Source organism: Chiloscyllium plagiosum, unplaced genomic scaffold, assembly GCF_037043375.1.
Source record: "Chiloscyllium plagiosum isolate Xiang-an unplaced genomic scaffold, Cpla_swu_hap1 HiC_scaffold_29, whole genome shotgun sequence".
Lineage (NCBI taxonomy): Eukaryota > Metazoa > Chordata > Chondrichthyes > Orectolobiformes > Hemiscylliidae > Chiloscyllium > Chiloscyllium plagiosum.
The window spans coordinates 93,119,100-93,144,525 of record NW_028270167.1 but is presented as its reverse complement, the minus strand read 5'-3'; the positions used below and the strand labels follow the sequence as shown (position 1 = coordinate 93,144,525).

Genomic DNA, 25,426 nt, shown 5'->3' with positions numbered 1-25,426 from the left:
GTCTGGAGAATAGGCCCAATTCCGTCTGGATACTGGGTCCAGTGCAGTCTGGAGACTCAGCCCGGTGCACTTTGGAGACTGCGCCCGGTGCTGTCAGGAGACTGCATCCAGTAGGTTCTGAAGACAGAGATGGGCGCAGTCTGTAGATTGGGCCCGGTGTAGTTTGATGACTGGAGAGATTGCCGTGGAGAGGCCCGGCCTGACGTGGTCTGGAGGCTGTGGCCAGTGATGACTGGAGATTGGGCCCGGCACATTCTGGAGAATCTGACCATTCCATTTTGGAGGCTGGGTCAGTAATATCTGGAGACTGGCCCAAATTGGTGTCTGAAGACTAGTGCCTTTTCGGTCTGGAGACTCGGCGTAGCGTGGCCTGGAGACTGAGCCTGATGTGGACTGGAGACTGGGCCCGTTGTGAACGGCATGAAGAGCTTGGCGTGGAGAGGGCAATCGTCCTTATGTTGTTTGGAAACTGGGCCCAGTGTGATGTGGTTACTAGTTTGGTTGCAGTCTGCAGGCTGGACTCGTTTCGGTATGGAAGCTGGTGCTGCCCGGAGACAGGGCGTGATGCGAGCTGGAGAATGGGCTATGTGCAGACTGGTACCAGAGTGGTCTGGAAACTGGGCCCAGAGTAGTCTGGAGACAGGGCCCAGCAGGGTCGGGAGACAGGGCCTGGTGCCGTTCTGAGACTCGTTCTGGTTCAGTCTGGGAATTGGCCTGGTGTACTCAGGACACTAGGAGCAGTGTGTTTTCACACGGGGCCTTGTATGGTCTCGAAACTGGGGCTGGTGTTGTCAGGGAACTGAGCTTGGTATGGCATAGCCATTAGACTGGTGCAATCTGTGGTCTGGGCCCGGTGCAGTCTGGAGATGGGGCCTGGTGTGGTCTGGAGAATTACCAAAATCCGGCTTGGAGACTGGTCTGGAGCAGTCTGGAGACTGGGTCTAGTCCAGTCTGGAGAATGTGCCTGATGTGGTCTGAAACCTGTGCCCAGGGTTGTCTGGAGACTTGGCATGGGGCAGTCTTGAGTCTCAGACTGGCACGGTCCGGAAATTGAGCCTGGTGCAGATTGGAGAGTGGCCAGAGTGTGATCTTCAGAATGGGCCCAGTGAGGTTTGGAGACTGGGGATGGTCTGGAGACTGGGCTCGATGCGATCTGGCGACTGGGCTTGGTGCGGTCTGGAGAATTCCCACGATGTGGTTTGGAGACTGGTGCAGTCTGGAGACTGGGCCTGGTGGGGTCCGGAGACTGGGCTTCGAATGCTTTGCAGACAAGGCAGTGTGCACGCTGAGACGAGCCCCAGTGTCGTCCAGAGACTGGGAATGGTGCGGTCTTATGGCTCAGCCTGGTGTGGTCTGGAGATGGGGACAGTGCATTCGGGGGACACAGCCAAGTGAGTACTGGAGACTCGGCCCAATGCAGTCTGGAAATGAATCTGGTGCTGTTTTGAGAATCTGCCCAGTGTGACTTAGAGTCTTGACTGAGTGCAGTCCGGAGACTGGAAGAAGTACCGTCCAGAGACTAGGCTGGCGCAGTCTGGAAACTGGGCCTCCTGCAGTCGAGTGAATGGCACAGTGCAGTTTGTCGACTAGATCCAGTGAAATCTGGCTTCTCGGCCTGTTGCTTCTGGAAACTTGACCTTGACCTATGAAAAATCTGTCTAGAGTAATCTGGAGTCCTTGCCGAGAGCGGTCTGGTGACTGAGCCCAGTGCATGCGGTAGACTCAGCCCAGCGTGGCCTACTGACTGGGTCCAGAGTGATCTGGAGTCTCAGCTCAGTATGGTCTGGAAATTGCACCCGCGGCGATCATAAGATTAGATCTGGTGTGGTTTGAAGACTGGACCCTGTCGGGTCTGGAAACTGGAGAGTGGACGCGGTGCAGTCTGAAGACTGGCACAGTGTGGACTGGAGACGGGGTCTGCTGCGGTCGGGAGACTGGGTCTCACGTGGTACAGAGTCTGGGCTCAGTGCAGTCCGAGGAATTTGAGCAGTGCTGTTTGAGACTGGACCTGTTGCAATCTGGAGACTGTGACCTGTATCATCCAGAGAATCTGACCCGTGCAGACTGGAGACGTGGCTAAGCACGGTTTGGAGGTCTGGCTTCATGCTGTCTGGAAAATGGGCCTGGTGCAATCTGGAGAATCTGACCATTCCCATTTGGAGACTGGCCCCGGTGGTGTCTGGAGACTTGTGCTTTTGCAGTCTGGAGATTCGGGCTGGTGTGACCTGGAAACTGAGACTGATCTGGACTGGAGACGGGCCTGTTGTGGACTGCATAATGTGCCCGGTGTGGAGAGGAGACTGGGTCTGTTGCTGGTTGAATAATGGGCTCGGTTTGGACTGAAGAATTAGACAAGTGTGGTTTGGAGACTGTGTGCTGTCTGGAGGCTGGACTCGGTTCGGTATGGAAGCTGGGCGTGGGGCTGTCTGAAGACAGGGCCTGGTGTGGTCTGAACAGTGGGCTCAGTGCGCCTTGGAGACTGGACCCAGTGTGGTCTGGAGACTGGAACCCGAGTGCAGTCTGGCGACAGGGCCCTTTATGGTTTGGAGACAGGGCCTGAATGCAGTTCTGCAGTCTTGGAAATGGCCTGGTGCACTCAGGACACTTGGCGCAGTCTGGTCTTCAGGCGCGGCCCAGTATGGTCTAGAGACTGGGTTTGGTCTCGGGACTGGGTCTGGTGCTGTCTGGCAACTGAACTTGGTGTGGTCTAGACAATAGCCTGGTGCAATCTGTAGTTTTGGCCTGGGGCAGAGTTGTGCCTCAGGCTGGCGCTGTCTTGGAATTGGGCCTGGTGCAGTCAGGAATCTGGGCACAATGTGATCTTCAGACTTTGCCCAATGGGGCCATTTGACTGGGCTTGCTGCAGTCTGGAGGTTTGCCACAATGCAGTTTGTAGACTGGCTCCAGAGTGGGCTGGAGACTGGGCCCAGTCCCATCTGGACCCTGGGCCCCGTGGAATCCGGAGACAGGTCCTTGAAATGTTTGGTGACTAATCCTCGTGCAGTCTGGAGACTAGTCCCAGTGTCGTCCAGAGACTGGACATGTTGCGCTCTTGCGGCTCAGCCCGGTGAGGTCTTTAGAGACGGTATGGTACAGTCTGCGAATTGACCTGGTGCACTCAGGACACTGGGCGCAGTGTGTTCTTCAGACTGGGCCCTGTATGGTCTAGAGACTGGGGTTGGTCACAACACTAGGCCTGGCGCATCTGGGGACGGAGCTTGGTGTGGCCTCGACAGTGGACTGGTGCAATCTGTAGTCTGGGCCCAGTGCAGTCTGGAGACTGGGCCTGACTTGGTCTGCAGATGGGGACTGGTGTGGTCGGGAGAATAACCAAGCTTCGGCTTGGAGACTGGTCCAGAGATGTCTGGAGTCTGGGCCCGCTGTTGTTTCGAAACTGAGCCCAGTGTGGTCTGGAGGCTTGGCCTGGGGCAATTTTGAGACTCAGTCTGGAGTGGTCTGGAAATTGGGCCTGGTGAGGTGAGGAGACTGGGCACAGTGTGATCTTCATGTTAGGCCAAGTGACGTCTGGAGACTGGGGTTGGTCTCAAAACTTGTCCTGCCGTGGACTGGTGAACTGGCTTGGTGCAGTCTAGAGGATTAGAACGAGGTGGTTTGGAGACTGGTCCGAGAGTATGCTGGAGACTGGGCCAAGTCCAGTCTGGAGTCTGGGCCTGGTGGCGTCTGGAGACTGGGACCTGAATGCTTTGGAGTTTGGTGCAGTCTGGAGACTAGCCTCTTGTCATCTGGAGACTGGGCATGTTACGGTGTTGTGGCTCAACCTGGTATGGTGTGGAGACTGGGACAGTGCCGTCTGGAGACTCGATCTAGTGAGGTGTGGAGACTCAGCCAAAAACTATCTGGAAACTGGACTGGTGCAGTTTGGAGAATCAACCCAGTGCAATCTGGAGACCTGGCTGAGTGCAGTCTGGTGACTTGATCCCGTGAAGTCTGGCTTCTTGGCCTGCTGCTTCTGGTAACTTGACCTGGTGCAGTATGAAAAGTCTGTCCAGGGTGATCTGGAGACTCTGACGACTACAGTCTGGAGATTGACCCCAGTGCAGGCTGGAGACTCAGCCCAGCTTTCCCTGCTGATTGGGCCCAGTATGATCTGGAGTCTCTGCTCTGTGCAGTCTGAAGACTGTGCCCAGTGCAGAGTGGAGACTGGCGCTGCTGCGGTGTGGGGACTGTGCCTCGCGCCGTATGGAGGCTGGGCTCAGTGCAGTCTGAGGAATCTGAGCAGTGTGATCTTGAGACTGGACCTGGTGTAATCTGGAATCTGGGCCCAGTACCATCCAGAGAATCTGACCCGTGCAGACTGGAGACGGGGCTGAACACGGTTTGGGTGCTTGGCTTCGTGCAGTCTGGGAACTGGGCCCGGTGCCATCTGGAGACTAGGCGCATTGCAGCCTGGAGACTGGACCCTGTGACCTCTGGAGACAGGGCCCGGTGCAGTCTGGAGACTTTTGCTGGCACAGACTGATGCGTGATGACTCTATATATTGTCCATCATTTTTCTTCTTTTAATTTTCTGCAGGATATTCATTTGAACTTCTACTAATTTTGCACCATAAACCGAAGAATCTGTATCTAGCTACGTTGTACCTCATGTGTCACCATAAACAACTGCATTGCAAACGGTTATGTGCATTCATTAGATTGCACGTGACAGTAAAGCCAATTGAATTCAAATGTGAGAGAGTCACTTTTTAATGCCTTTTCCGTGAAAGCTGCTGCTTGTACAGTGGAATGGCATGGCCAGCAGTGCATATAATGAGATCACTTTTCACACAAGAGGGAAAGACAGATGTAAAGACAGTGAGAGAGTGAGGAGTGTCATCATTTCCCCCACTTCCATCCGTCCACTAGCAAAACAAGAGAACCTTAAATGTTCAGAGATGCAGAAGTAGAGGTACTCACATAGATACACTGAAACACATGCAAACGCAAAAACAAACACATGAAGCATACAGGCAAAAGTGAGGACTGCAGGTGCTGGAGATCAGAGCTGAAAATGTGTTGCTGGAAAAGCGCAGCAGGTCAGGCAGCATCCAAGGAGCTGGAGAATCGACGTTTCTGGCATGATTCCTGAAGAACGGCTCATGCACATAAAGCATACAGTCATAAACACATTAGTTATGTGCAGACATCCGACCACTCACGGCTGATCAGATCTGGGCCTCAACAGTGTTTCCTCTTCTGAATTGGAAACATAATTAAATTAGTTTGGAAACATAATTAAATTCGACTGAAAATAGTTCTGGAAAAGCAAAGGCTTTTTCCACAAGTTAAAGTTATGAATTGTTGCAAGGCCAATTTTGACGCAATTTCCCCTCCCACGTGTTTGGAGATGCCCAGCCGTGCCTCTCATCCACGTCCCGTACTTCTGACCTGGAAGCCCACTCCTCCAACGGCAACAAAAACCCTTTCACCTCACCAACATCCACACAGATCGCATCGTTTTCTTTTACCGTTCCGCCACCTAAATCGGACCCCACCACCAGTAATTTATTTCCATTCCGACCCTCATCCGTTTTCCGTAAACATTGCTCCGTCCACCACTCCCTGGGTCAGATGCATGGACTCCTAACAACCTGCACTCCATTTTTGGCACCTTACCCTGCCACGTCAGGAATTGCAAAACCTGCACCCACAATTCCCGCTCATATCCATCCAAGATCCCAAGGGAGCCTTCTACGGCCAACAATGTTTCACCTGCACTGACACACATGACATTCATGTATCTGAAACGCCCAATGCGTTCTCCTCTGCATTGGGGAGACTGGACGCCAATTCGCAGAGTGCTTCAGACAACATCTCCAGGACACCTGCACCAATCAAACCCACCACCTTGGGGCTAAATAATTCAACTGTCCCTCCCACTCTGCCAAATACATGCAGGTCCTGAGCCCCTGTAATCACCACTCCTTAACCATCGGACGCCTGGAGGAAGAACGCCAAATCTTCCTCGTCGGGACACTTCAACACCTAAGATCCCTGTGGATTTCAGTTTCCTCATTTCTCCTCCCCCACCTTACCCCAGTTCCAACCATCTAGCTCAGCACCATCGTCATGGCTTCTCCAATCTGTCAATCTTCCTTCCCCCATATCCGCTCCACCATCCTCTCTGACCTATCACCTTCATTCCCACTTCCATCCAACTATTGCGCTCTCAGGTACATTTGCCCTAGTCCCACCCGCTTCCATTTATCCCTCCACACAGAAGCTCCCAGATACATTCGTGCTGAAGTGCCTTTGCCGGAAATGTCCATTTTTCTGCTCCTCAGATGCTGCCTGACCTGCTGTGCTTGTTTCCAACAGCACTAATCTGAACCCTGATCTCCAGCGACTGCAGTACTCACTTTCGCCAAATGTTGATGCTGTTACGCAGGAATTTTCAAAAGATGATTGGCCAAAACTGTTCAAAGATAAATGAATTTCGAGCAAGTGGGAGTCATTCAAAAGCAAGATAATGAGAGTTCAGAGAGTATGTTCCTTTTAGTGTGAAGGCAAACGCTAGAATGAGTAGGGAACAGTACATGGCAGACGGTATTGAGGCTCAAGTTAAGAAGCAAATGTTTGTAACTCAGATATAGGAAGTCAGGGTAAAATAATTTCCTTTGGTAGCACAAGAGGTGTAGGAGTGTACGTCCGAGGGAAATCAAAATGGAAGGACAAAGAGGGTCTAAGATAGCTTTGACAAATTAGTTGAGGGGAATCAACAGTGATTCTACAAGTATATTAAGGGAAAAAGAGAAACTATGGAGAGAATACGGCCCCTTAAAATCAACAAGCCATCTATATGTGGAACCACAGGAGAAGAAGTAGGTTTGATTTTATATGCATTAGCATTAAGACAGTACGATGTCTCAGTGGTTGGTACTGCTGCTGCACAATGCCAGCGATCCGTGTTCGATTCCAGCCTCGGGCGTCTGTCTGTTTGGCGTATGCACATTCACCCCGTGTCAAGGTCGGTGTGCTCCGGTTTCTCCCATTGTCCAAAGATGTGCAGGTCCGGTGAATTGGTCATATAAAATTGCCCATATAGTTAGGTGTTTTAGTCAGAGGTGAATTTAGGGTAGCGGAATGAGGGTCTGGGTGGGTAACTCTTCGATTGGCCTTGGGCCCAATGACCTGTTTCCATACTGGAGGGGACCTAATCTAATCTCAACTAAAAACAAATTACAGGGCATAACATGTGATGTAATCTTCAGTACAAAGATACCACCTACGATATATAAATCCTTGGTGCAAAGCAGAAGAAAAAAGAAAACAAAGTGTAAATGTAAGACATTACAGTCCTTCCTGTAAAGGTGGAAAAACACAGAAACACAGTTAACAATTCAACAACACAGTCGATAAGCCTCTGGCCATGCGGGGTTCACTCTCCTGACAAGGCCTCGACATCCCATACTCCGTGGCCTAATGGCCTGTTCTTTCTCGATGGTTGAGATCCTTCATGAATATATCGCGTCAATATTTACTTTGGAGAAAGAGATGGAAGCTCTGGAAATTGGGGAAATAAATATATCCAGTGATGTTTCAAAACGAGGCCACATTACAGAAGAAAATGTGTTTCAACTCTTAAATTGTATAAGCCGAGATAAGTACCCAGGACCAGTTCAAATATGTCCTTTGTGATTGAAGGAAGCAGGGGAAGAAATTGTGGGTCTCCGAGCTGAGGGTTTCATAATATTCCTCAGAGTCCAAATCTGTTATGGACCGGGCCAGACCATTCAAAGCAAATTCTTAAGCAAGCTGTCCCGAATCTAAACTGATTCGGCAAGTGTACAGTGTTAGTTACCCGGAATAGGTTAGCGAAGTTAACTAACGGCTTAAGAACAGAAACATATGTATTCACAAAATTACACAATAAAACACAAAGAAAAGAATAAAGAACTCAGACATAATTCAGTCAAGCAAAACTAGAATTAATAATGCGTTTCCGAATGCACCCAGCTTTCCCAATAAGCAAACCCCCTTGGAAAATGGAAATGAATGGATCAGTAGCTGATAGGTTGAAATTTGAATGGCAGAAAAGAGAGAGAGGTTGCTAACACGCAGCTCACTGTTAACCTCACAATTAATTCTAGAGTGAATGAAATGGTTCACCTAGAGAGGTGACCAGATTACAGTGGTGCTGGTAAAGCACATCGCATTTCGGGAAGGAGATCTTCATCAGCCCTTCATTCCTGAAGAAGTGGTCCTGTGCAAATCGTCGATTTTCCTGCTTCCTCGAATGCTGTCTGACTTGCTGTGCTCTTTCACTACCACCCTAACCTTGACTCTAGTCTTCAGCATCTGCAGTCCTTACTTTCGCCTGGAGAGCTGACCACTCCCCTTTCATTATACAGGTCACTTCGAAACATGACTGTTTTGACCTTAATTCTCATCTGTTTACATATAAACAAAAATACTTCTCAATACCCTTTAATATTTGCAGCAAACCAAATTAATTGGAACTGAAAGCTGTTCTTCAACCTCTGGAAAAAAAACAATGACACAATATCCTTGAGAAATGGAACAGATTTTCGCGAAAAAAACATTTTGCGGGTTGTTTGGCTGTACCCACACCGCAGCAAGAAGGTAGCGGTGGGCACGGCTTCTCTTGGATTTTGGTACCTTTGGTAGCAGCAGCAGGCTTGTTCTTCTGTCGTATGCGGCAGATGGTGGCGACAGCAAAGCAATATCTGCAGTCGCAGCTGGACATGAGGGCTTGCGTGGCAGGGGAGTGAATCGCACCTGGTTGTGGTGCGAGTGTAGGTTCAGTGGCGTCAGGGAAGTATTCCGAGCGGCGAAGGGATGGCACCTGCTGTGGGCTAACTCATATGTTTTTAGTTCTCGTGCACGTCACAATGAAGTTTTGCATGTTATCCTTTGAGACAAGTAACTGATATGGACTCTATCAGAATGGCATGTATTTGGAGCTTTTTACATTTTTACTTTTCTATTTTATTACCATGGAATATACTTTTGAAATATTTGTTTCTTTATTTCTGTTACGTTTCGCGTTTCCTAACAATTTGATCTAAAATGACTGTAATGAGTCACCTCTATAGTTAAGGTGGTGCTGTATTGTGATGACTACAATATTATCACTGGACACATTTGAGTATGTGAGACGCTAAAGTTAAATCAATTCAGTTCTGTAACATTTGAACTTGCAGCTTGTTTCAAGAAAACACACCATTGTAAAATAGCGTACATGACTTTTCGATTTACAAACACGGAATGTCGCATTTTTCTGCTTATATCATAATGGCAAAGATATTGGGGATCCACTGGATTCCAAAGACTCAGTGACTTGTCACGAAAATGTATGTTTGGTACCTTGAATGTTCATGTGACATGACATTTTAAATCTGGTTTCCGACCAAAGACGATGTTGAATTTGTTGAGTTCCTCTAACAGTTTCTGTTTATAAATAAATACAAATGATATAGCCTAGATTGCCTCTCTCTGTCCTTCTTTTTTCCAGCTATAATATTCATCATCAGTGTAACTTGCAATATGTTGAACGTCTTTGAGAATCTCTTGTTTTCTTTATGCGCAATTATCAGAACGCTACAGACTAAAAAACATTGCACACCTCTCGGTTCTGCAGCACCTGTTGAAAAACTGACATGTCAATCCTCAAACAATATGGATTGTTCCGTCAATCATTGGATTATCCGTAGGAGATCTCGAGATCCCGAGAGAAATATTACATCAAAGATTTGTTTCCAACAGTGATTAGATATTTTGTTTACTGCGATTAAAAAAGCACCGTCTCCAAGTAATTGATCTCGCGCCCTCTATCTCTCCCAACACTTTCCCTGGAGTTCTTCAAAGGGGTGTACCCTAAACCCCCTCCCATAGACAATCTCTCCAATATTGTCCTGTACAAGGCAAATGTGGAACCTCTCAAAAAGATACAGTAAAATGTATTGTATGTGGCTCTGTGCGTTTGTTTCTGTGTGTGTGTATGTGCGCTATGTGGAGACTTACCTCGTAAAGGCAGAAACAGCAGTTGTCATGTTGTTTGTGTCCACTACGGCTGTCCCGGAGCGGGGGGCGCGGGTTGGACTGGGGTGCGCAGGAGGGATGCAGAGACGGACGAGGTTCTGAGGTTGGGCATGGTGATGGACGGGGTTGGGGCGGGGGGCGTGGGAGGGGGCGGTGATGGGCGGTGGCGGCGTGAGCGTCAATGCACAGGGTTAGGGGCGGGTGGCGGACGGTGATGGATGGGGTTGGGAGTGGGGGACATGAGGATGGTGATGGACGGGGTTGGGGCAGAGGCGGGAGGGGTAGCGGTGATGGACAGGGTTGGAGGCGGGAGGGGCGGTGATGGACGTGTTTGGGGAGGGAGTTGGGAGTGGCGTGTGATGGGTGGGGTTGGGGCTGGGGCAGGCGGTGATGGACAGGATTCAGGACGGGGACGCGAGGGGGCCGGTGATGGATGGGGATGAGGTGGGGGCAGTGTTGGACGGGGTTGGGAGCGGAGCGCGGTGTTGGGGCGGGCGCTCGCACGCTGTGTACTGCTGAACAGGGAGCAGACTTATCGAACTCATTACCCCAGATGGAAAGCATTTAATCGATTAACTGTATAATAGATTCTCCGAACAAAATAGTGCCCGCCAATAATCGAGATTCTCCTGTATATATTTTCAGGCTATGCAAAGTTCAGTTAATTTATGGATAATTTACAAATTGGTCAAAGGATCCAGTGGGATAAAGATCATTTGCAGATATTGGCGGGTAAATGCCACACGAAGAGTAATCCAAGTTACAGTGAGGTGCTTTTTTTTATTGCAAACGAAACATTAGGTAAAAGTTTACAATTAATAGAGGAACACCGAAAAGTATTGCTGTAAGGAGGGATCTTCGGGTTCAACTCAATAATTCCCTGAAAATGTCCACGGTGGTAACGCAGGTGTACGGCTTGCTTGATTTTATTGTTTGGGGACATTAATATAGGAGCCAGGTTTGCCACGTTGAAGCATAATAAGAATTATATCGGTCACACATAGAGCATTTTGTTCAATGCTGGCCGCTACATTTCTGGAAAGATGTGAGTGCTTTGGAGTGGGTGCAAAAGAGATTTATCAGGTTGCATATTGGATTGGCGATTGGGGCATTATCGAGAGTCTAGAAAAATTCGGGCATTTCCTCTGAAGCGGCGGAGGCTCAGGCAAGATTTCTTAGAAGTCCATAACATTATGGGATGTTTAGCTGGGGTTGACCGCCTGACTCTCTTTCCCAGAATTGAAATATCTAGTACTGGGGACAACCAATTGAAGTGAGCGCAAAATTTCAAACGAGATGTAATGGACCTTTTTAAAAGGTTGACACGAATGCGCTGCCAGAAGTAATGATGCAGGAAGACACTGTTGTGGCATCTAAGGGGCTTAAGGATAAGCAAATCACTATGCAAGGGATCCAGTGATACGCAGCACGGTCAAGCAATAGGGATTAGTTTAATTTGGCGTCAGATTCAGAAAATTATCGTGGGCTGAAAGTCCTCTGCTTTCTGTATAGTTCTATGTTCCAGATGGGGTAAAGATGGGGGTTTTGTCAGCTGAGGAACACAAGAAGGAGAGAAAATTGTGGTATGATAATACCCTGGAAGGTAAGATTGGATAAAATCCGAAAATGTTCTGCAAGAATATGAATCGAACAGAATGATGAGGGAAATATTAAAGCCTATGTGGGGCCAAGGGCGACTCTGCATGAGAAACTCAAAAATATTGGCTGACTAAGAAATCAGTGCTTCTCACATGTCTTCCCTCGAGACAAAAATGTCTACAAAATTTGGCAAATTGCCTGTGAAGTTTTTGAGCAGATTCATATTAGAAAGAAGGAGAGTTAGGCATTATTGATTGTAAATTGAACAAATACCCAGGTCTACGTGAGTTTTATCCCAGGCTATTGCGGGAGATAACGAGGAAACTACTGGAGTTCTGACAAAAGTTTGAATCCATGTCCGACAACAGAGAAGGTTCCAGAGTTCTGGAGAACAGACAGTCATTTTCCAATTTGCTAAAAAGATGGTGGACGTAAACCAGGGAACTACAGGCTAGCGAATCGAACATGAGGGATTCTGATTCTACTGGAGAAAATAGTAAAGGATAAAATTAAATTCCGTTCAAAATCAGAGCATCATCAAATGTGTACAGTGCAGAAGCAGGCCATTCAGCCTATCGAGTCCCACTGAAGCTTTGAGATCTTGCCAACATGGACACAAATCCCATCCTAACCGTGTGAACCGGCATTTCCCGTGCCTAATCAACCTATCCTACACAATTTATCATATCTCATCCACCTAAACTGCTCAAAGTTGGATTTAGAGGGATAATTTTGATCAGTGATATTCAGAATGGATATGACAAACGGAGATCATAACCAACAAATCTGGAAGAATTTTTGAAGGAGATGACCACGAGTTCTGATGACAGTGATATGAATTTCAGGAAGGTCTGTCATAAGGTAAAAGAAGTTAAAAGCTAATGTTGTTAGGGCAAGTTTTGAAGTTGGATACAAAATTGGCTTCGAAGAAAGAGACTGATGGAAGCTGCCTGGAGATGTTATGAGGTGATCTACTGTCAAGATCAATGCTGGGCCTTTGACGATGTATTCAAAACATAATTTAAATGAGAATGCGGGAAAGAAGGTAAGTATGTTTTTTTGGATGATCCAACATTACGGGCGGAACTGTGGTTAGCACTGCTGCCTCGCAGCGCCAAGAGACCCGGTTTCAATTCCAACCTCAGGCGAACCTCTGTGTGGCGTTTGCACATTGGCTGCGTGGGTTTCGTTCGGGTGCTCCGGTTTCCTCCCACAATTCAAAAATGTGCAGGTTAGGTGAATTGGCCATGCTAATTTGCCCGAAGTGTGAGGTGAAGGGGTAAAGGTAGGAGAATGGGTTTGTTTGGGTTACGCTTCGGCGGGTCGGTTTGGACTTGTTGGGCTGAAGGGCCTGTTTCCACACTGTAAGTAATCTAATCTAAAAAAAATTGGCTGGGTGGTTGAAAGTGACGAGAGGGGTGTGAGGTTATATGAAGATATAAATGGATTGGTCTGACATACAAGCAGCAAATGAATTTTGTCACTGATACATCTGAGATGACATACTTTGGAAAAAGGAATTGGAAGGGGAGTAGTATGGTTTGCCTCCAACGAAGGAAAAGGCCATTTGGCCCCACGAGTCATCAGAGAAACGCAGAAGGTAATCCACGCTGAACCATTCATCCCACCAAGCCCTATCGCAATCAGTCGGCATTTATCATGGCTAATCGACATAAATACACGTCTCTGGACAATATAGAGTAATTTATCTTCGCCAATTCACTTAACGTGTAAACATTTGGGCGTGAAGAGGAAACCATATCACCCAGCCGAAACCATGCAAACACGATAAGGGAGTGCATACTGCTGTAATTAAATTCATATTCCTCGTTATTGTGTGGCAGCCATAGTATTTACTGAGCTTCCTTGAAATACAAGATATTAAGAATATTTAATGAATAGGACAATGTTGGTGTACTTATGCGAATATCTCTGATGCTGGCAGTAAAGGTGAAAAATAATTAGCAAGGAATATTGAACACTTCTGTTTATTGGACGAAAGTGAGTGCTGCAGATGCTGGAGATGAGAGTCAAGATTAGAGTGATGCTGGAAAAAAACAGCAGGTCAGGCAGCATCCGAGGAGGAGGAAAATCAACTTTTTGGGAAGGGCCTTTTGCCCGAAAAGTCGATTTTCCGGTTTCTCGAATGCTGCCTCACCTGCTGTGCGTTTCAAGTACTACTCTAATCTTGATGCTTCTCCTCATTGGGCGTGGCATTGACTGTAAGAACAGGGACTTCATTCTGGAACTCTGCATGTCATTGATAAGTCTGCAATTGAATTACTGTGTGTAGTTATCGTCTCTAAAATCATGGGGAAGAATGTGGTTGCAGCATCTGGATGGACGAGAGGTTCACTGAGATATTGTGAGGTTTGACAGCTTTACCAATTTCAAGTGCATTCAACAATTTCTTGATATTACCTTGAGTGAATTGAAGAGACGGATCTCAGGGACTTTTTGGAATTGAAGATTGAGTAAAGACTGTATAGTGGTGTACACACTGTTGAGAGAAATGCACAGTGTGAGCGGAAACCAATATTCCGATTAAATAAATGCTCAGTATCAAGGGAGCATAATTTGAGGGGTTTGTGGCAAAAAAAGAACGTTTGTCCTCGGATCATAGTCTGAAATGTAGTGCCAGAAATGGTATTTGAGGCGATAATATTTGAGCATTATAATAGACTTGGATGCGCATGTAAAGTCTCCTAACATCATTTTTTTTTAGAAATGACATTGGTAAAAACAATGATGCATTTTTGTCACGACACATTGGATGCAGGAAAGTGCCTCGTTTGCACAGTATACATCCATTATTCTGAATCAAAAACGTCCTCATGTGGATTCAGTGATGATAATGTCATTGAATGCCAATGGATCATTTTCTTTCATTGGACATGACCATTGACTGACATACATGTTGCACAAATCGTCGTTCCCACTTTCCAGCACGAATCTTCATGTTGCCCAAATGGGAAATATCATTGATGAAGCTGTTGAAGGTTTTTAGGCAAATGATACTACTCTGGTGAACTACTGTGGAGATGTTCTGCAAGCATTCAAATTGATATCAAACCCCGAACTTATTTTTGCCAGTTTTTGTCAGAACCAGCAGAGAGACTTAAGTATAAATGTCTTTGATTCCAGTGTTTCTAGAGTGTCTTAATGTAATAAATGCCGCAAAAAGTCACATATGGAATTAATGTGGATGGGTGTCATGCTGGTGTCATCTTTGGGAGTATCCTACATTCTCAAGCTTGGAATGATATTAGTGAATGAAGTGTCAGAAACGTAGACGAGTTGGCATTGAGGGAGTTGTTGCTGAGCAAGTGCTCATTGATTGCTCTGTTGACGACATCTTTACTCAGACTATTCATAACCAAGATAAGAGTGATGTGGTGTTGGATTTGTCATTCTTCAGGATATGTCTGGACCATGTTTTTCATTGTTGGGTTGATGCCAGCATTGTAGCTATAACTGAAAAAAAAAACAGTCGTGCTGCTGGTTTTACATCATAAGTATTTATTATTCTGGCCTGAAATTTTGTCAGGTCTGACAGCTTTACCAATTTCACGTGCATTCAACAATTTCTTGATATTACCTTGAGTGAATTGAAGTGTATGCAAATTGTCATCCTGTCATGTAACTGTCGAGAAGATTGTCCATAAAGAATAATTATTACAAGTGTTACCTCAGGATTTCAGTTGACCTCCCTGTTGTAAACCTCTCCAACGTTTAGCAATAGCATCAGACGTTTGTAATGTTACAATATCATTGATGCTGTTTGTTATTTCTGAGATGGAAATTGTTTAGTCCAGTTTCTCTTTGAGACTGATTACTTATTCTGAGAATTTTATTAAGCTTTTTGAACCACCCTCATCACAGTTAGTGTTCAGTCAGTGTTATTGGCCGGATAAGAAAAAGTGTGACTATTGTTTCTTCCGAGTACATGAAGAAACCAGATAGACGTTTACAACAATCCAGATCATCTCATGGCCACCAATGGAGCAGCTTTTGTCTCGAGGGTGCACTCACAGTTCTCTTCCTCATTGTTCTGAATTGTTCTGTCACAATTTAGTGAGAACAATTATTCACTAATATAGGAGAAGCCCGCATTTGTTTTCATATAGATTTTGGCCAAAGAATACTTACACAGTCGCATCAGTTAACAAAATCCTCACCAAATAACAAATTAACAAGAGGATACGTTTGGATATCTTCAATAATTCAATCCTTCCTTTCTCTCAATTAATTTAATAATTACAGTAAAGGGGAATTTCAATATATTCACAAAATTCGTTCTGAATTTAGTTTGTGTTACTGCATAAATGCCAGTGTTCGTACAACAACTCAGAAGCTGAAGCATCAGTCCCATCTCAAGCACGAACGCCTGCAATGATATGGCATAATACCCCAAGGAAAACATGCGATGCCAAATTGAATACAACATTAACGTTGACCATAAGGTAATGAAATTAGCTGAGACAAGGAAGAGTAAAATTATGGATTTTCTACGACTCTCCATCTCTGGATCGTTGCCACTACGAGAAGCGTGAAGTCTCCTACGAGCTCTGCTTGTCAATAAAATCTTTCTCACAGTTATTATATTGAACAACAGAATCAAGATGAAAGGGAAACATGGTGTTAGAATATGATGTAGAAACTCAATTGCCACCCAGAGCATAGAATTTAAAACATTTTCTCTCATGTAACAGAACCAGGGTAAGTTGACCTGCAAATAATTACCTGATAACATGAAATACCAAAAAATATTCTTCATGCAGCTCAAAGCTGTTACAGTTCCCACAACCATCGTAGCTGTTCTTTCCTTGCAGTATTTACTTTTCAGCTTCGGGCAGCAAATGGCAACAAGTCGATCAAAGGTGAAAGTGACGGTGTACCACACGGAACAGTCAGTGATTGCATAAAGTAGGACAGCATGGATATTACACACAGGGATATAAATCAAGAAATGAAAATCTTCTCGGTAAACAATTGGAATGTGTCTGAATATGAGATCGAAGATAATAACCAGTAAGTCTGCAATTGCCATAGACACCAGATAGAGCGTGACACATTTGGATAGATCACACTTCCCGCGGGACAGAATCACAATTGTCACTGCGTTCACTGTGAGACAAAGTACAAGGACATGCATGAATGTTATCTAGGAATCTGGGGAAAAAAAAACTTCAAGAGTAAATAACAAAGAACACCACAGTTCCGCATCAGGTTCTTCAGCCTTCCAAACCTACACTGCCATATTTTGCCCTTTCTTCTAAAATTGCTTCAGTTTGAGGACCCATAACTCTCTTTTCCCTTCCCATTCATATCTTCGTCCGTATGCCTTTTGAGTGCTGCGATTGTGTCTGCTTCAAGCACTTCGTCTAGCAACGTTTTCTCAGCAGTCATCACTCTGTGTGTGAAAGTATTGCCTTCTGCATCGCGTCTGAACTTCCCATCTTGCATCTTGAAACTGCGTAATTCACCCTTTACACAGGGGAAATGCTTCATATTTTCCACTCTACCAATGCCATTCACGAACTTATGAACTTCTATGCTGCAGCACCCAATCTGCTGCATTCCAGTGAAAACAATTCCAGTCTACCCAATCTTCCGTAATAACGTAAAATGCCCCATACCCGGCAACACCCTCGTTATTAATTTCTACACACTCTTCAAAGCATCCTTGGCATGTGCCAGAACTTTACACAATAGATTAGGCATGTCAAAACATAGATAAAATAACCTTTGCCTTTACTGAGTGCCATAGACAATTGGATGTGGTAGGAGTGAAGTATATGCATAATGTGAAGAGTGTGAGAAACTGATGTAATTGCATGTATTTTTCTACGGATATATGGTGCATGTACAGAGGAGAATCAGCAAAAGTGGATGGGTCAACTTCCAGCAGAGCAGATTGAGAAATAAATTAATTTAGTTTGATTAAGGGTTTCATGAAAACAAAGCTGTTTCAATCGATGCGGTGTCATTAACCATGTGACAGCTCTACAACACAATTGATAAAAGAGGACGGACTGGCTGTACGAATATCTATTTTAACAACAAGTCATATCCAATGGAATGCGTACTTACATTATGAGGAAAGATTGTCCTAATAAAGGTTTTCAGATACTGCAGGGAAGAATTCCAATCTTGGAAGAGTCAGTAATTAGATAAGAAAATAGAGTTGATGAAGAAACAGCATAATAACAGGAATTCGGATGATCTAGATTGGGAAATAGAACGGAAAATGTCTCCACAGGTATGCAGAAATGAAGTGGATTTTTATGTGTTATTCGCGCCAAGACGAAACTCACCATGTACATGCTGAAACGTAGGAAGGGAGAGGTTGTTTACTCTGGACTATCTGGTTGTGTGCTTAATTGAAAATGGATGCATCTGGGTATTTTAGATAACAAAAATCTATATTTCTAAGGCCTAAGCAACATTTCTAAAAGAACAAATACGATTTGTGTGTGACGATTCGAATCACATCTGGAATGCAGTGCTTTCAGCTTGTCTTGACATAAAATACAAGCTAATGTCTTGGTTATTTGAATGGCATGTTTTGAAAGGGGCTAGTTTCATCCTTGACTGGGGTTTACCTAAAATCCACCATTTCAAAGAAGACTCTTAATTGGCATTGTTCATAATCGAATACTTGTCAATCTATCCAGAATGTAACTAGCCGCATTCCGTTATTGCTGTTTCAAGATCTCTGTTGGCAATTCTGGTATCATTAGGTTAAATATAATATGAAAAAGTGGAACGCAACTTCTATAACAGTTGCTCCAGAAAGCACTACAAGTTGCAGAGCACAAGAAAGCTTCATCAGACTCTCCGTTGCGGGTAATGCTTTCTTTTATTCTGTTTAACAGTGCTTAAGTGGTGTGACGTTGAGTTTAGTTCCTGCAACCACTCTCTGTTAACATGAGTCACGATGAAGAGCCAACACTACTGGGAGAACCAAAGGATATCCCATGCAGTTTCTCCATGCTTTCAAAATCCCCAGAATTAAGTGCCATATGCAACGTGAGAAAGACTTGCACGATGTAATGTTTTTAAAATGTGCCCCAGGCGATTTTTCTAAATATAAGGGAGCATGCAGGTGGTGCTGCAAGGGAATGGAATGTGCTGCTTTAAGTTTAACAAACAATGGTAGGCAAATCTTAGATATGGAAAGAGAGACAAAGAACAAATAAAATTTACAACCCACGTACAGGCCTTTTTGCCCACCAAGTCTGAGCCATTTCCAAATTTACTATCTGTACCCTAAATACTAAGCATATGTATCCCTTTGCTCCCCACCTACTCATGCATCTGTCCAGATGGATCTAAAATGAATCTACCGAGCCTGCCTCTACCACCTCTGCTGGCAACGCGTTCCACATGACCATGACCCCCTTTGTGAAGTACTTGCTGTTTGTATCCCCCTTAAACTTTCCACCTCTGACCTTGAAACCGTGACCTCTCCTTATTGAATCCTTCATCATGGGAAAAAGTTTGTCCCTATTCACCTGTCGATATCCTTCATGACTTTTTAAAACTCAGTAAGGTACCCCCTCAATCTCCTATTTTCCTAAGGAAAACAAACCTAACCTACTCAACATCTCTTCATAGCTAGTACATTCCGTACCAGACAACATCTTCGTCAACATTCTCTGTGCTTTCTCAAAAGCGTCCACGCCCTTTGGGAATGTGTCGACCAGAACTGTGCACAGTATTCTGAAAGCGGCCAAACCAATGACTTGTACAATTTTAACATGATTTGCCAGCTGTTATACGCAATACTCCATCCAGTGAAGGGAAGCATACCGTATGCTTTCGTGACCTCTCTATTCACCTGTCCAGCAACTTACAGGGTAGATTGGACCTGCACTCTCACATCTCTCTGCCCATCCACGTTTCCCAAGGTTCTTCAATTCATTGTATAATTCGTCTCGAATTAATTTTGCCTAAATGTATCACCTCACATTTGTCTGCATTGAAATCCATCTGCCACTTTTCTGCCCAACTCTCCAGTCTATCTATATCCTCCTGTATTCATTGACAGTCCCTGATGCTTTCTGCTACTCCAGAAAACTTTTCTGACATCTACAAACTTGCTGATCATACCAATGGTGCACTCTTCCAGATCATTTACGTACATCACAAGCAACAATGGCTCCAACACTAACCCCTGTGGAACACCACTGCTCACCTTTCTCCATTTCGAAAAACACCCTTCAACTACTACTCTCTGTCTCCTGTTGCTCAACCAGTTCTTTATCCGCCCAGGTAGAACACCCTGCACACCATGTGACTTCACTTTCTCCATTAGTCTACCATTGGGAACCTTATCAAACGCCTTATTAAAGTTCATGTATATGAGATCAACAGTCCTTCCTTCATCTATCAACTTGGTCACTTCCTCAAAGAACTCTATTAACTTAGTAAGGCACGTTCTCCCCCGCACAAAAAACATGTTGCCGATCACTGATAAGCACAATCTTTTCTAAATATATGTACATTCTGTCCAGCAGTACCCTCTTCAGCAACTGTCCCACCACCGAAGTCAGGCTTACTGCTCTGTAGTTTCTCGGGATATCCCTACTATCCCTCTTGTATGTTGGGGCAAAATGATCAACCTCCAGTCCTATTGCACTTCTCCTGTGATTAAGGATGCTACAAGATATCTGTCAGTGACCCAGCTATTTTCTCTCTCGCCTCCCTCAGCAACGTGGGATAGATCACATCTGGTCCTGGTGTTTTGTGCACCTGAATAAGCTCTATCCTGCCCAACACATCTTCCCTACTTGTGACATCGTAATCCAGAATAATCAAACATCTTTCTCTAATCTCAACATTCATCATGTTCCTCTCCTCAGTGAACTTTAATGCAAAGTAATCAATCAGGATCTCACCCATTCTCTCAGTTTCGACACACAGCCTTCCTTCATTATCCTTTACTGGGCCAATCTTTTCTCTTTTTACCCGCTTGCTTCGTATGTAAGAATGAAATGTTTTGGGATTCTCCTTAATTCTGCTCTCTAAAAGTACTCGTTTTAGCCCGCTTTATTCCTCCTTTAAGACTTGTCCTACTCTTCCGAAATTTCTCCAAGGCCAATTCTGTTCATTACTGCCTAGATCTTATATACGCTTCTCTTTTCCTCTTGGCTGGTCGTACAATTTCTCCAATTATTCACGTTTCACGAATCTTGCCCTTCCTATACTTTGCCTTCGACGGACCTTGACTCTCCTCCACTATCTTTAACCTATCTTTGGAAGCTTCCTACATATCAAAGGTGGACTTCCCTTCAAATAGCTGTGAACAATCCACATTTTCGAGGTCCTGCCTAATTTTGCTATAATTGTCCATGGCCCAGTTTAGTACTATTCCCTTAGTTACTCTGTCTTCTTTATTAACGAGTATTTAAAAACTTAAAGAATTGTGGTCACTTTTCCAAAAGAAATCCCCCACCGCAACTTGTACTACATGTTCTGGCTTGTTCCCAAGTAGCACATCCAATGTGGACGCTTCCAACGTCGGACCATTGACATGCTGCTCTAGAAAAATCTCCTGGGCGCATCTTACAAATTCGACCCCAAATAGTCCTCTGACTCTACGTGTATCCCAGTCAATGTTGGGAAAATTTAAATTTCCCACGGAGAATGAGTTTGTTGTGACTATCATGCATTTATATTTGAGGCATTAATGGGTAAACACAACCCTGGATTGGCAAATGAAACACTCTGGTTAGGGGAAGATTGATTTTGCACCATTGCTTCTGCATGAACTCTTCCAAATCCGAAATATCGGAGCTTCTCGTTGAAGCATTCCTGATAATTTTACAACATTTTCAGCCGTGCTTAGAGGATCAAAGACTCAAGACAAATTAAAGCTAACATGACTGTGATGTTTTTGCCTCATAGAGAATTGACGATCACAAAATACAGAAGAGCAATACTTCAAAACATTGTTTTGAATGATAATTGAAATTACAGTGTCCCGCATTTTATGACCACCCATAGAGACATTTGCTTCCCATTTTCTTCAAGAAGATAATTTACATTAGAATGGTACACATTTGTCCTCACACAACTTCGTCGATATAGATTGGTGTGCGAATTGTTAGAATAGAAGTAAAGTTGCAGAATGAGGAGGAAATGTGCTAATAATACTGTACTATCCTTGGGTCCTTTTTATCTAGGATTCTCATCCAATTAGAAGTGTTACAGGTATGCCACTTCATTTTACAGCTTCTTCCGAAATGAGCAGCATTTTTTGAAAGTTTAACAGTATTAGCAAATAAACAGACTACAAAAGTCTAACTTCATTGAAAATGTATGGGAATGGAAACATTGAATTGGGTGAGGCCACATCTGGGTTTGCACAAAATAATGAAAGCATAAAGTAGTTTTTTTGGCCAAACGAGAACCTAATGTAGATGCGTTTGTACAGGATGTCAGTTGAACAGAATTGGAGTGAAATGGTACGAGCAGTCGGGATTTGGAAGATGTTTTCTATTTTCCCAATATGTATTTATTGTAAACGAGTCCTTCTGAGAATTGTGGAGTCTCAACTTCAGAAAGGCACACGTGGTCTCACAGTTTGACTCTGGTCGCACAAAGAAGCATTGATTCAGGTGGTGAGATGGTGCACCTAGTGTCTGAATCGAGAAATATTCTAAAGGTGGAAGATAGTCTTGTTCAAATTCACCCAGAGCAGCGGAACCGAGCTTCTGTTCAATGTTGAAGAGAATGATTTGGTCTTACCAGCACTGAAGTAAGAATATCCACAAAGAGGAATTTTGAGGATTAAAAATATATGACTTGAATTCTGGCACTGACTACCAATACTACCAGACGCAAATAAAAAGAAGATAGTTAGATAATGAGAGCACGAATACAACTAGCAGTGAATTCAAATGTTTCATCTGTAAAAAGAATCTCTTTAGGAGCACTAATCGTATCTATAGTGCTGCACTGAAATGCAAGAATAATAATCCAGATAAGTTCGTTTGATTTATAAATATATAAAAAAGAACAATTATCATTACTTACGAGGAACACCAACAATTGCAAGCATAGGATAGTAGAAGCATTGAAGAATATAAAGTATGTATTGGATCCGCCAAGCTACTGACATCCGATTGTAAAATACAGAAAGAAAGTAAACAGTCCAGGATAAATCTCTCTTAATTGGGATCGCATTCCAATTTTTTGATCCAAGTGTCTCAGCACTTGATGGAAAGTTCCACGCTGGTATTCGCAAAGCCTGGTGCATTGTTGTACCATACCAATCTGTTACTGTCATATTCTGATCCATTTGTTGTTAAATTTCAATGGCGGGTTTTGGATTCAAGAGGATTTGCAGAAGATGTCGATGTATTGACTCTCAGCTCCTCTTCTGTCGGTCTCAGTCTGTGTCTGTATTCACTTATCTCTGCTGGTGTCCAAGATCTTGGTTCCTCTGATACTGTTGGAAAAATTTATGGCAAGGATTCACTTACGTAGATAACAATCACGCAATCCCCGCTCAATTGATACAAATACAATCCATGGGGACAGGCATTAATTAGTCACTGAACAAATAGTCATGTTATTCTGCTCAATGCAGTGCAGTCGGAAAGGGATTCATGGGAGGAGCCAATGATTCAATTACAAAAATAGCGAAGGGATGAACCTGAATATTTAAATCTACCATGTATGTGAGATGATATTAAATGCCAAAGAATTATTGCAGCTATTAAACCAAATGTAGTATTTGCATAAATTGATGCAGTGTCTTGAAGTTACGTAGAGGAGTCACAAAAGTGATGTGGCAAAGTGTATTTCGAAGGATTAATTACAGCAGCTGAAATCAACTGAATAAAGAGATTAGAAATGAATTTGAGATTCACTAAGAAATGAAAACATTAGCTGTGCTCAAAATACTGATGGTTTGTGCAGGTTTGTGAGCCTGGGGATGAATGTAGAAATAGCGAAGGGTTAAGTGCTGGGGACAGGGATAGAGATAGGAAGTTTTATGGGGCTTGTGTGATCACGATAAGATGGAAGAATTGAAGCTTAAAACAATATATCGTTCGTCGTTAAAATTTTAGGAGTGCAAAATCTCAAATTCTAAAATTAGTTTGGACATTTGAGACTTTAACCAGTAAGGCAAACGAACAGTCTTTTGCAAGAACTCAGGAACCTTTAATATATTATAACACTATTGAGGCAGCGACCTGACAGGTGTACCACAGCTGTTGCTTTCTGGTTCAGCTTAGGACGCAGGCATAAACTAAGTTGGTTCGTCTCCATTTGTAAAGCCTCGAGGATATTCCACTCCAGTTTGCAAGCAGTGTAACTTCAAACTTTCAGCTAGGTATCTTAGTCAGTGAAAGCAGTTCTTTATTAATTCGTTCGAAGCCACAAACTTACAGCCTGGTGACTTGATGCATTATGTGATGACTGACCTTTACTATGTGAGATTTAGTTCTAGTTGTGCTACAGACTCATCTTCAATCCATATTTGAGTCGAAAGTGAAGGCATACGCTGATAGAACCTGAATATTGACGTTCTTGAGAACTTTTCTCAGTCCTCAGTCAATTGGCAATGCTGCATTGAATCGAGCATTTACTCATATTTGACCATTTTCTTCTGCTGGGCTGGATGCTTGTAACAGTTCGTTCGCCTGTATGCCTCAAATGCTAAACAAAATCAGGAAATAATGATCCATATAAATTGTATTAAGGTCCGATACAGTAAATAACGACAGATATAAAAACTTTATTTGTAAGTTGCCCCGACTATACAAATTTAATTTAGTCAATTTTTCTTTATTTCATATACATTTACAAGTCCCAGCTGCTATTACATTTTCTTCATGAGGGCTACCAATCTGGGAGTAAACCATCTGTGTCTTATTCAACCTTGAAAATGTAGGCCGTGAACTGAACTCTCCCCACCTTACAAATATATCGTTAAACACAGGGTTCTCTTCTAAGCCTGCTCGAAATCCCATGGCATATTCCGTTTTCAAAGGAAGTGGTGTCACATATTGCTAGAGTGCGAAGATTTTCCATCAACAACTATATCGCTTAACACAAATTTTTCTTCTAAGCTTGCTTGAAATTCATGGAACATTCCTTTCTTCAAAGAAGTGGAGTCACGTATTTTTCAAAGTTCACTGACCTCTATGATCAGTTAATATGAAATGATTACTTAATGATAACTGAATCCAATTGATACAAGAATGTTAGCTTCCGGCATATTGAAAAGTTGTAAAGTACCACTGCTAATAAGAAAAAAGGAAACTCTGTGAGGTGGGGAAGTTTACATGGAGGATTGTGGAGTCCAAGGCAGGCGAGAGATTTATGTAAGATTGAATTGAGTCATATACTTTGAAAGAGGTTTGATTTTATTCATATGATGTCATGGCGAATGCAGTGCAATGTATTCATATTTATGGCAATCTTCTTTTACCATCTTAAAACGCAGAAAAATAAGTTTTGACGTGCGATATTAAGGCAGATGAATAAAAATAAAATTGTTCAATTTTACTGTCCATTTCGTGAAGTTCTCCGCTATGGGCCATGGCCCTGGTGGAGAAATAGCAGTCCCTTCAGCATACCACTGCACTTGGGATAGAAATTGCCACAGTCCGAATCTGTCTTGCCCCACCAACGCCCTCGCTGGTATGAGACTTCGCTGGACTCGCCATTGCCAAAGTTGCTCTGGGTAGTGTTCAGGCCAAAATTCGAGTCTGATACTGCCTGAGTCCGGAATAAAGTGCGAAAAGTATGCCACATGTGACAAGGTTCACGAAAGGCTGTTGCAACTAGAAAATATTGTAAAAAC

General features: G+C 44.0%; 1 pseudogene; it reads right to left on the bottom strand.

Moving 5' to 3' along the window:
• Positions 1–15,817: 15,817 nt before the first annotated feature.
• LOC148142444 (uncharacterized) overlaps positions 15,818–25,426 on the bottom strand; it is a 52,034-nt pseudogene continuing 42,425 nt past the window's right edge.